The sequence below is a fragment of the Rhinolophus sinicus genome, linkage group LG03 (genome assembly GCF_036562045.2).
Source record: "Rhinolophus sinicus isolate RSC01 linkage group LG03, ASM3656204v1, whole genome shotgun sequence".
Taxonomy (NCBI): Eukaryota; Metazoa; Chordata; class Mammalia; order Chiroptera; family Rhinolophidae; genus Rhinolophus; species Rhinolophus sinicus.
The window spans coordinates 129,636,401-129,649,395 of NC_133753.1; the positions used below are offsets into that span (position 1 = coordinate 129,636,401).

Genomic DNA, 12,995 nt, shown 5'->3' on the forward strand with positions numbered 1-12,995 from the left:
GAATAGAGAGTCCTGGACTTGGGTATTTCCCTTCCCCAGTGATTTTGGCTCTGATAATATCCACATGTTAGACTCTGATTAACTCTTTCCCCTGAGGGCAGGCCTCATTAGAACAGAGTGCTCTGGCATATTTCAAAGTGGTTCCTTTCCTCTCCCCCTACTGGAAGCAGGGGATTTTTCTCTGATATTTACTGTGGGAATCTGGTCAAATTCCTGGAGTTAAATCTCAACCACATTATGGAGTTCCTCCAGGAGTTTTTAGCTCTCAGACTTCTACACGCAAAGCCTCTAGCAAGTCATCAATAACAGTTCAGGTTTTCCTACCCCAGCTCTGGTTCCTGTGTTGGTTTCTGCTGGTGAGTCATGACTGCTTGTATTTGCCAATCTGTCTTTCCAATCTCAGGGCAGTGGTTTGCCCAGTGTCCTCCTTTCTCTATAGATCTAAGAAGAGTTTGTTTTTCAGTCTGTTCTGCTTTTTACCTTCTGTTAGAATGGAATAGAGACTTCCAAGCTCTTTTCCTGAGGAACTGAAACTGGAAGTCATTGTGGATCTCTTTGAGTTTATCCTGCTTGCACTTTGTTGAGCATCTTGGATGTATAGATTACTATTTTCATCAAATTTGGTATATTTCATTCATTATTTCTTGAAACATTTTTCCACTCTTGTTTTTTCCTCCTCTCCTTTTGGGGCTGCTGTTATATATACTTGGCACCTTTAATACCGTGTTTCCCCAAAAATAAGACCTAATTGGATAATCAGCTTTAATACGTCTTTGGGAACAAAAATTAATATAAGACTCAGTATCATATTACATTATATTTTATATTATATTAAGACCCAGTCTTATATTATAATAAAATAAGACCGGATTGTATATTAATTTTTGCTCCAAAAGACACATTAGAGCTGATTGTCCGGCTAGGTCTTATTTTCGGGGAAACAGGGTAGTATCCACAGGCCTCTGAGGGTCTGTTATTGTTTTATACTTTTTAATTCTGATCCTCAATCTGAAGAATCTCAATTATCTATAATCAAGTTTATTGATTCTTCTTATAGGTTGGATCTGCTCTAGTGATTTTCACTCTAGTGAATTTTCCATTTGGTTATTGTATTTTTCAAATCCAGAATATTTAGTTTTAAATATAATTTATATCTCTTTATTCATACTCTCTATTTCATGATATATTGTTTAATTCTTTGTATGTTATTCTTTACTAACTTTAACATATTTATATTAGCTGTTTTAAAAGCTATATACCCTCTAAGAGACCATTTCTGTTGACTGGTTTTATTTCATGTGTATATGCCATATTTAACTATTTCTGTATGCCTTACAAATTTTTGTTAAAAACTGGACATTTTGGATAACACAATGTGACAGATCTGGAAATAAGACACCCCCCCCCGCCAGATTTTGTTGTTTTTCTCATTATTGTTTAAGTTGCATCCTGAGGCAAGATGGGACCAGGAGTTATAATCACTCTTTTAATTAGCTCTGTGAAGGCTTTATGGAAAAATATGGCTCCAAAAGTAATATAAATGAAGGAAAGAGTTCTATTAAACAGGAAAAAAGTTATTGAAAGATAAAATGTATTCAAAGCACATACATCTATGTATGAGGATGATATATAACATATTGTCACTTATACACTGAGTTGTAATAACAATTTTAATCATGTTCCTTCTAAAATAATCTAACCATTCACAATTTTGAGAATAGACTTGCGTATGTATGTGATATATATATTTTTCTCCTTTGTGTACAACATTCAATTGTGGGTATATGCTGTGTGTACGATGCAAGCATCAGTAGCCTTTTACATCATTGTGTAATTAATATTCTATATTTAATATGTAATCAAATATCCCATTAATTGTAGTGTTGGGTCCTATATAGAAGCACTCAAGATAGTTTTTGTTGTGGTTGATGATGGTGGTGATGATGATTATATTCATGTGTGCTGATTAAAAACAAATCCCACTCCTAGTACATTCACTGTTCTTATCATGATACAAAAGCCTTAAAAAAAAACTACACGGAGTCTAATTGCAAACTATTTGGCATGATTATATCAACTGTGAACTCTGTGCCAGTCTTGGCATTTGAATCTTCTTCTACAGTGGTTGCTATGGTAAGTAAAGAGTTTATTCCAATTTATAAAAGAGTCAGCACCATGCTCAGGCCCACTGTTTAAATAAAATATACTGACATCCAGAAATGAGAAAAGATACCTAATAAGACACAGCCACTCTCTCGAATCCTCAAAAGAGCCTATCTCACTAACACAATTTAGGGTACGACAGAGTGAAATTATAGAGGACTGAAGTCCCAGCACCACCGTCCATAACTATTTAATATGTTTTCAAAAATCATTTCTAGATATAACTCAGATTCTGAAACTTTCCTAAAATACCAAATATCACCTTTAATAGTCTTTTCAAGATGGATTGCAACGCTCTTTTTGTAGCCATTATTAACGCAGGACTAGTGTGGAGTTTCCAGATTATAACTGTCATAATCTGTTTTAGTTGGCTTGCTATGTATTATTTAGATATGGAACAAGGCCATCATCTATAATGGAAATGGCCTTCTATAATTATCAGTGGCCAATAAAAATAGGTGTGGAGAAATGAATGACACAAAGAATGTTCAGCACTCAATATAGACCATGGGAAACAGATAATTTTAATTATGCAGGCAAAAAAAGAATACTTCCAAAATCTTCCCTTTCAAATCTAAATTTCATCAATATATCTTTTACTGCTTGTACACCTTATTTTATTTCCTATCAACAGGTTCAGCCTTATTTATTTAAATAATAATTATTTACTATCTCAAGGTAACAAATTCAGTGCCTACGGGTGCCTGACATGTGAAATAAATATATGATTTAAATCCAGCATAAGAAACAGGCAGTTATGGTGTTTGTAGTAGAATTCTTTTGTGTATATAAATTTGAATTTTACTTGGAAAAATGATCAGGGATGAACATTTTGGCTGCTAGATGTTGATTTTTTAAAATAATGTAATTGTACCATTTTATACCATCACCTGCAATATATTAGATTTTCAGTTACTCACATCCTTGACAACATATGTCTTTTTGTTAAATTTTATAATGTTAGCTCTTTTGTGAGTGTGAATTGGCATATAATTTTAGTTTTAATTTACATTTTGCTGATGACTAATAACGTTGAGTACTTTTTTTCATGATCTTATCAATCAGACTGATATCTTTTTTTGTAATATATCTGAGCAAGTCTTTTGCCCATTTTTTTTCATTTGGCTATTTTTAAAAATCATTATTGCTTATGGGAGTTCATTACATATTCTAGATACAATTTGTCATTCATATATTCATACTGCTTGTATATTCTTAAATTTCTGAATGCCGCTTTTGATAAGAAGTATTCATTTTGTATGATTACTGTGTTTTTTTTTTAATCTGTGTCTTGAATAAGAAAACTGCTTATATCAAAGTCATGAAGACATTATCATATGATTCCTATGAGAAACTTTATATATCAACTCCAATTTTGAGGTCTAGGATCCTACTTGACTTTTTGTTTTTGATATAACCTAGAGTTTCGGGTTTATTTTTTTCTCTCCACACAGCTATTTAAATATTTTAACACCATTTCTTCAAAAGAATATGTTTATCTGTGAATAGTTTTAGCATGTTTGTAGAAAATCAACCATATGTCTATTTATGACCTTTCTCTTATGTCCCATTAATTGATTTCTAAAATTCTTACATTAGTACCAAACTGTATTGCTTTATAGAAAACTTTACAAAGTTATCCAAACTGTTTCTCTCTCTCTCTCTCTATATATATATATGTATATACACACACATATATACATATATATACACACATATATATACATATATATGTATATATATGTATATATATATCTAAAAAGCATGTATGTTTGTATGTATGTATGTATGTATTTATTTTTAATTAAAATTTATTGGGGTGACAATGATTAGTGAAATTACATAGGTTTCAAGTGTACAATTCTGTAATACATCATCTATATATTACATTGTGAACTCACCACCCAGATCCAGCAAAGTTATCCTTTAGATGCACAAACTTGTTCTTTTATAAGATCGTTTTAGCTACCTGTGGTCCTTTGCATGCATGATAATAGTTTTAAACAGACTTTCTTGCTACAGGAAAACAGGGACAGCATATTGATTAGAATTGTAGTGAATTTGTAGGTCAACTCAGAGAGCATGACATTTTAGCAATATTGAGTTTTCTAACCCACGATCATGTTATAGATCTCTATTTATTTAGATCTTCAGTTTTTCTCAGCAATATTTGTAGTTTTCATTTTACAGGTCTTGCACACTTTTCATTAAATGAGTCTGGAATACTTTGTTTTTAATGGTGTTTTAAATGTTTTTACATTTTATTCTCCAATTTTTCCTCTATAGGATATGAATTACTATTTTTTTAATATTGGACTTGTATTATATTTTGCAACCTTGTTAAATTCAAGTGTTAGTTTTAATGTTTGTGTGTTAGATATCTTTGAATTTTCTATGTATATAATCCTATTGTCTGCATATGAATATAGGTTTTTTTCTTTCTTTCCAATATTTGTGTCTCTAATTACTTTTGCTTGTGTTTTTAGACTGGAACTTTGCACCTTAGCAGAACAGAAGTGGAACAGATGTTGTGAGAAAGGACATCCTTGCCTTTTTCTTGGTCTTAAGAGAAATCCTTCCAGTAATTCACCATGAAGAATGATGTAAGTCATTATTTATTTTTGGTTCTTGTTGTAGATCTCCTTTATCAAATTTAGAAAGTTCTCTTCTATTCTGCTCACTGAGAAATTTTATTGTGAATGGTATGGATTTTCTTAAATAACTTTTCTTCATATATGAGCTAATCACTTAATATTCTTTCAATACCTAGGGTTGTTGTTAAATAAACATCCCTGTGTTAAATTATACTTAGTCATGATATATTATGAAATTTTAATGTTGCTGTATTTTACTAGAAAATTATATGTAAGAATTTTGAGTCTATGAGAAGGATTTGCCTTTAATTTTTCTCTTCTAGAATTATCCTTGTGGGATCTTAGTATCGGGGCAATTCTTAAAATTAGTTAAAATATGTTTATTCTGAAAGTATTTTCTGAAAGTACTTATTTAAGACTAGCAGTATTCCCTCCTTAATGTTTGATATATTTCACCAGTAAAATCATTTGTGCCTAGAGTTTCTTCTTGGGAAGATTTTAAATTACAACTCTAAATTATTTTACAGATGCAAGCGTGGTATGTTATTTTTCAAAGAATTTTCCCATTTCATCTATATGATCAAATTTATTATCATTATGACAAGTTATTTCAAATATTCTTTTATTATCCATTTTTATATCTCTAGCATCTATAGTGATATTCTACTTCTTTACAAATGTTGATGACTTCTCTTTTATTTTTCTACATTGGTCTTTCTAAGATTTTATTAATTTTATAAATATTTCAAACAGCTAACTTAACTTTAGTTACCTTTTCTATTGTTTTTAAATTATTTTTTGTTAACTGTTGCTCTTATATTTATTATATTCCTATCTATATTGGGTATAATTTAATCTATATTTTGGGACTCTCAAAGTGAATGATTAAATCATTACTTGCCATTCATACTATAAGACATGGGTTATTTAGAAGTGTGATGGTTCAAGTTCAAAGAATGAATATTCTATTTATTTTTGTTATTAACTCTTAATTTATTTGTGATTAAAGAACATGGTTTATATAATTTTAATTATTTGATATTTATTTTTTAAGAGTTTATCTTGGAAAGTGTTTCACTTATACTTGAAAATAATGCATGTTCTGTATATGTTGTGTATAGTGACCTACAAATGTCGAGAAAGTTAATTTGGTTATAAGGTTGTTCTATTCATTCTATCAAATACTAAGAATGAAATATCAAAATCTCTAGCTTTGATGTGGGTTTGTGTTTTTGTCTCTCTAGTAGTGTTTTTTTTTTTCCTTTTTGTACTTTGAAATTTGGTTATTGGGGCAAAGATACACAGGTTTATTATTTCATCTTAAATAATTGATTATTTTACTACTAAAAACTACCTTCTTTATCTCTGACAATACTTTTTATCTTGAAATTTATTTTGTCATATTAATGGAGCCATCACTTGTTTTCTTATAATCAGCTTTTTTATGTCAATTTATTTTTTTTTCAATAGCAGTTGACATTCAATATTATATTAGTTTCAGGTGTACGTCATAGTGATTAGTTGTTTATATAACTTACAAAGTCATCCCCTGATAAGTCTAGTACCTACCTGGCACCATACATAGTTATTACAATATTGTTGACTATAATCCCATACTGTACTTTATCTTCCCATGACTATTTGTAACTGCCATTTTGTAATTCTTAATCTCTTTACTTTTTTCACCCGACGCCCCGCATCTCCTTCCATCTGGCAATCATCAGTTTGTTCTCTGTGTCTATGAGTCCATTTCTGCTCTGTTTGTTTATTCTATTCTTTAGATTCCACATAGAAGTGAATCATATAGTGTTTGTCTTTATCTGACTTACTCCAATTTGCATAATACCCTGTAGGTCCACCTCTGTTGTCACAAATGGTAAGATTTCATTCTTTGTTATGGCTGAGTAATATTCCATTGTATCTGTGTACACCTTCTTCTTCATCCAATCATCTACCGATGGATATATAGGTCGCTTCTGCATCTTGGCTACTGTAAATTATGCTGTAATGAACATAGGGATTCATGTATCATTTTTAAAATTAGTGTTTTGGGTTTCTTTGGATAAATACCCAGAAGTGGAATTGCTCAGTTATAAGGTAGTTCTGTTTTTAATTTTTTGAGGAACCTCCATACTGTTTTCCATAGTGACTACACCAATTTGCAATCTCACCAACAGTGCATAGGAGTTCCCTTTTCTGCACATCCACCACACAAAGACATTACAAAAAAGTAAAGTATAGACCAATATACTGATGAGTATAGATGGAAAAATCCTCAACAAAATATTAACAAGCTGAATTCAGCAAAATACATGAAAAAGATTATACACCATGATGAAGTGACATTTATTCTTGGGATGCAAGGCTGGTTCAATATCCACAAATCAATTAATGTGATACACCACATAAACAAAATGAAAAATAAAAATCATATAATCATATTAATTGATGCAGAAAAAGCACTTAACAAAATCCAACATCCATTTATGGTAAAAATTATCAGCTAAGTGGGAATAATGGGAACATACCTCAACATAATAAAGACATATATGGCCAACCCACAGTTCACATAATACTCAATAGTGAAAAGCTAAAAGTGTTTTCCGTAAGACCAGAAACAAGACAAGGAGGTTTTCCACTTTCACCACCTTTTTTCAACATAATGTTAGAAGTCCTAGACAAAACAATTAGACAAAAAAACAAAAAAACAAAAAAAAGAAGAAAGGAAGGAAGGAAGGAAGGAAGGAAGGAACGAAGGAAGGAAGGAAGGAAGGAAGGAACGAAGGAAGGAAGGAAGGAAGGGCATACAGATGGGAAAGTAAGAAGTAAAACTATCATAATTTGCAGGTGTCATAATACTAAACATAGAGAAACCTAAATATTCCACCAAACAACTATTATGATTAGCTTTTGTAGTAGTATATGATTTGCCATCCTTATATTTTTAACCTGCTTTTCTTTGTGTTTGAAGTTCTCTTAAAAATGGTTAATTTTTAAGAATATGGTTAATTTTTAACCTTTGCAACAGTTGGTTCAAATATCACTTCCTTTTTAATTTTTCTGAATATCAACAGAAAGATTAGTTTGCTCATTTTTAGGTATATCTCTCTTATTGCCTCAAAATTTTGACTTTCAATTATTTATTATGTTTTTCTCCCTACTAGACTATTAGCTCCTTAAAAATTAGGAGTATATTTCTAACTGTTTCTTATTACTTGTGTTTAACATGGCTTTGGAAAAATACAGGGTCTCCAATATTATATATTCAATAAATGAGTATTAAATGTGGATCATGGAATTTTAAGATGCATGATTAGAGAAGAAGGGATAATTTTAACCCAATACTTAAAGTGTCAAGTCAGTATACTATACTAGTCAACAGGGCACACTTTAAGCCCCATTAACTATTCATTCAGAGAAAAACACCTATCATGTCAAGAGTGCTCTTTAAGAACAGCTTAAAAAATATTTATCCCATAGCTTATTGACAATGGGCTCAGTCTGAAATTAATATTATTAATTTAATGGAATTTCACTGTTTAATTTGATCTGGAAGGCTTTATTTTACCCAATGTATACATTATAAATATAGGTAAGTAATATGTCTTAAGCATAACCAATGCCTTAAGAAAAAGTCAACAGAATACAGGATGATATAAATGGATTCAACTAAACGTAGCAGCTTAGAGCCTAGTCAGTGATAAAATAAACAGCTTCATATACTAAATAATTTCTCCAAAGTATTCAATAACAACTGTATAAAAAGTTTACAAACAATTGTGGTAAAACATGAACAAGAAAAATATTATGTTTTTCTATGGTTCTTATGATTTTGAAATAGAAGTCATGGTATTTGAAATAATCAAATACTGGTGATGTGGAAGCAGTGATAAATATTTTCAAACACTTGAAATCTCTACTATGTAACAGAGATTATGTTTCTTCTGAATTGTTACAAATTGAAAAATAATGGATAAATAGGTGGTAATTAAATAATGTCAAATTTTGGGTCAGTATTAGAAATAAATTTGCATCATCTAGAATTGTCAGACAATAGAATGAAAGGTGCCTGGTATGAAGAAATTTCTATCAACAGGGAGAGGCAAAATATAAAATTCACTTGTCTATAGCCCTAAAAGGAATTTTTATTTGAAATGTGAATTCTTAAGTCCAAATGTGAATTCTTAATTACAAATGAGTTTCAGATTAATATTTGTATAAATTAACAAAAACAAGTTTAGCTTTTTTGGGGCCTTCTTGATGGCAGACTGATCTGGACATCAAGAGCTCACTATTGTCTTCCCTTACCTCATTTATATGTGTTGTATTTAAAATAGTTTTTAAAAGAACAAATCTATTAGAACAATATTGATTTGAAAAAGAAGGAAGAACAAGAGAAAGAAAAGAAATGGATTACTCCAAAATGGAAGTATTTTTTCTTCTTGCTAAACTAGTGAACCATGGTTTCAGATAATACCTACTAGTCAAAGAGGAGAGAACTGGTTTAGTTTTCTACTCATCATATAAACATATTCAAATTATGTTTTATAAGAGTTCTGAGGTGAACAAAATTATTTCTTTATTATTCTGAAATGTGAAAATTTGGCATACATTTACACCTATTATTCTGGACTCTTAGTGTAAATTTTGTAATAACCAAATTAAATTGTTAAAAGGATGTTTTACTTAATAGAAGTCACACCCACTCAGTATGTGTTGAAATGGAAAGCAGGCTAGTAGTGTAAGACACATAACGAATGCAGATTGCAGAGTCATAAAGAATATAAAGGGATATTTAAAAGATTTAAAAAAAAAACAGGAAAAGTACAGAAAATAATGTACTATTAAAAAATTGTGTATCTACTACCATGTCTTATCATTTTTCAGTGAAAAATATTATAGATAAACCTTTTTCTGTGTTCAAAAGCAAGTATTTTTTGAAGGAATATGTAAATTTCCCTCCAAAATGTCAAATTGTATTGATATAAAAAATTCACAAAAATTGAACACCTCATTTAAAAAACGTCACATAAATGAGGTCTTTGCAGTACTCACTCATACCCAAATATTTTCTATCAGGCCATAATTGGACACTTTAGGTGTCTTTATGTAAACTGAAAAAAAAAAAAAAAACTTCAGCCACATGCTCTTTTTGTTATCAAAATTCCTGAAGCGGCAAAAGTGTCTTCACTTCTAAGATTAGGAACAAAAAACAAGAGATAATGGCCATAACTGTCATTCTTTGTAGGTACTATTCACCTCTTAGTTGCAAATTTTCAGAATGTGATTTTATTATTAGTGTCAGTGAGAAAACTGCTTCCGCTTTAGGCTGTATATCATTTCAGTGTTGTTAGAGTCAACATGACCTCAGTATTAAATGTTGAAACTTGAAGTTATTGTAATATTTAATTATTATAAAATATCCCCCAAATAGATTTAATGGAAAGTTTACAAATCAAAAAACCAAAAAGATTAAATATTTCTATATGTACAGCAGCAGATCTTGTCCCTTCCAGCAGAATTGAACGTTCTGAGAATGCAGCCATACATTCTTTCAAATAAGAATTAAATTGAAATATTATATTTTTCTTTCATTAGCTAGAATATATACAAATATCAGTTATTTCTATCCTCTTCAGAAAGTTATCAATGAAATTCATGTAGTGCCCCTCTCTTTTCTAGAGATTAGCATCAAATTCCACCAAAAAATAAAAATATAAAATTGTATATATATAACAAGGAAAAATGCATCACTGATGTTAGTGATAATTTAAAGGGCATAATAATCTCTGAAGTTCAATTTGTTGAACCGCAGTTCACTGCTTCTGCTGTATGCTGAGGTGACCCGGGAATTTTGTTGCAGACTATTTCAATCAGGAGTTAACTTGTAAATACTCAAGAAATACTTCACAAACTTCTAAGTTCCACTTTCCCAATCCGACGATGTGATAGGGTGCAGCCAACCATGGTGATTCAACTTGGAACAAGTTATTATCAGATAGAAAACATGATGGTTGACTGAAAGGTGCTGGAACTTTATAGGCATCAAATGTTCTACCAAACACAATATGCACTTTCCCATTTGTCTGTTTTCTCAAAATGGATCATTTGTGCTCTGCAGTTGAGTTACTCACGTCAGAGGCACCTGAGCAAACTAAGAAATAAAAGAGCAAACCTTTCCCAAATTTTGTATCATTCGTATATGATTAGTCATGTATTAGATTTTCAGCTTCTTTCCCCCCTGTGGAAACTGTTTACAGATCTCTCTGACAGAGAATGAGGCTGTATTAAGCTGACTGCCTGGCCTTTCAGCCTCAGAGAATCCAGGGCTGATTTATGAACAATGAATCTAATACAGTCTGTCAGAGAAATGGGATACCAAAATTAAAGATTTGTAAAAAAAAGATTAGGAGTTAACACAATGTTGATGTTTAGTTCCTGTATTTGCATATTAAAAGAGGGCCTGTTCTTTTGTTTGTCCTTAGAGACAGAGAGCTTTTTATGATCACTTACATTCATTAAAAAAAAAAAAAAAAAGACTCTTTGGGCTCTGTAGTTCCTCCCAAGTTTTTTTAGTTTATTCTTTGAGTTCAGATGGCATTTCTGCTATAAAACAGCCATCCTGAATTAACTTGAAGATTATTCTGGGTATTAACAGGCGCATGAGAGAATTAAGCATAACTCTGTTATGGTAATTCTTCCCAGATTGATTTTGTAAAAAGGCTATCTGTGAGGGACGAAAGACTGCACAACTGAGGTTCTTTGCTAAGTCTGTGGGGTTGTAAAGTTCTATGCAAATGTGTAATGCTAAACTTTAAATCTCTGGTTTATCTTGTTCTTTGTACAGACTATTAGAAACAATCTGATATTCAGAGAGTATTAAATGATACATAGATCAAGGAAGGGGTACTCTGAAATGAGAAGAAAGCTGACTTTTGTCACAAAATAGGCTATGAATTAACATTAGGTGGCTATTATTACATACTTGAGGGAAAGAATTGATAGTTGACTATGAACAATACTTTTTGAGATATATTTTATTTTTTTTATGTTTTTTTAAATTTTGAGATATATTTTAAACTGAAATAAATCTCATAGCAAGGACTATTCATTCTTTGTTGAACGCAACAACATATTTTATTTTTTTAGAGTGTCTAGGACTTTGTTTGCTGAGTTACTTTAAAAGGTATACTATGACCATTTGAGAAATTGAGAAGACAATTAAAATGAAGTCCACTTACAAGTCACTTGCTTTATTCTATCATTGAATTTACTATAGATTTTAAAGACCTTTCTGTATTTTTCCATAACATCAATTCTGAGTCATTTTAGACTAAACTGGATTTACCCTTAAGGTTCCAACATCCCCAGGTGCTAAGAATAATACAGGGCAGAAAAAAAGTTGAAGAAAAGGAGAAAAAGAAAGATAAAGAAGAGGAGGAAAAAAAGTAGAATCAGTATTTCAGGATTGAAAAAGAGCAGGTGTTGAGAAGGAAATATGGAAACATTAATTTCTTTGTGTTAATATCTTTTTTTTTAAATTATTATTGTCATAATGTTATTCCCAGAGCACCACTTTTCTTATATCATTCCTTAGGCCATATTTTAGTGCACTCAGTACACTGGTTATAATCTATACATATTTACACATTTACCACTAGAATTCCACATTAATGTTTAGTCAGTCTTTATTATTTATTCTCTCCTTTCTCTTTCTGTTCATTTGTTAAAAAAAGCTAATTTCTTCCTGTAAAGTGGATTAAAAGAGAGAAGTACCATGATTGAGGTAGAGAGCAATTCAAAGATGAATAAAAGTATCTTTACTCTCAAAGTTTCACCTTGTAGAAACTAAAAATACAGGTAGTCAGTTTTTCAAAAAATAGACATTAATTAAGTTACAATGGAGACATAAGGTGCAGAGCGGATAAAAAGGAAGTCACGGCATTACCTTTCCTCAGTTAGCTTCTATAATTTACAGGGGAAACACATAGGATGGTTATGTTTAACATAAAGCCAGGGTCCTGCTCACCTGTTCATGCTAGATATTAAGTGAAGAATTCTCCAATCCCAGTAGGTGGTGATTAATCTCCTGGTTCTTTTTTTGAAAAAAAAAAAAAAAAAAAAAAAATCACGTCAAACTTCAAATTCCTAGAGCAGCCTTATCAGAGGTGGCAGATTTTTAGATATAAAGGGACAGTATAACTTATCATCTAAAGTAGGACACTTTTGAGAATAAAA

At 30.9% G+C, this 12,995-nt stretch overlaps 1 long non-coding RNA gene across 1 annotated transcript in view; it reads left to right on the plus strand.

The window, feature by feature from the left end:
- Nucleotides 1-218: 218 nt before the first annotated feature.
- The window catches only part of LOC141570401 (uncharacterized), a 213,610-nt gene continuing 200,833 nt past the window's right edge, over nt 219-12,995 (plus strand). The window contains exons 1-2 of the long non-coding RNA XR_012494405.1: nt 219-356; nt 4,650-4,766. This is a non-coding gene — a long non-coding RNA (uncharacterized LOC141570401). The remainder of the gene's footprint in view (nt 357-4,649; nt 4,767-12,995) is intronic.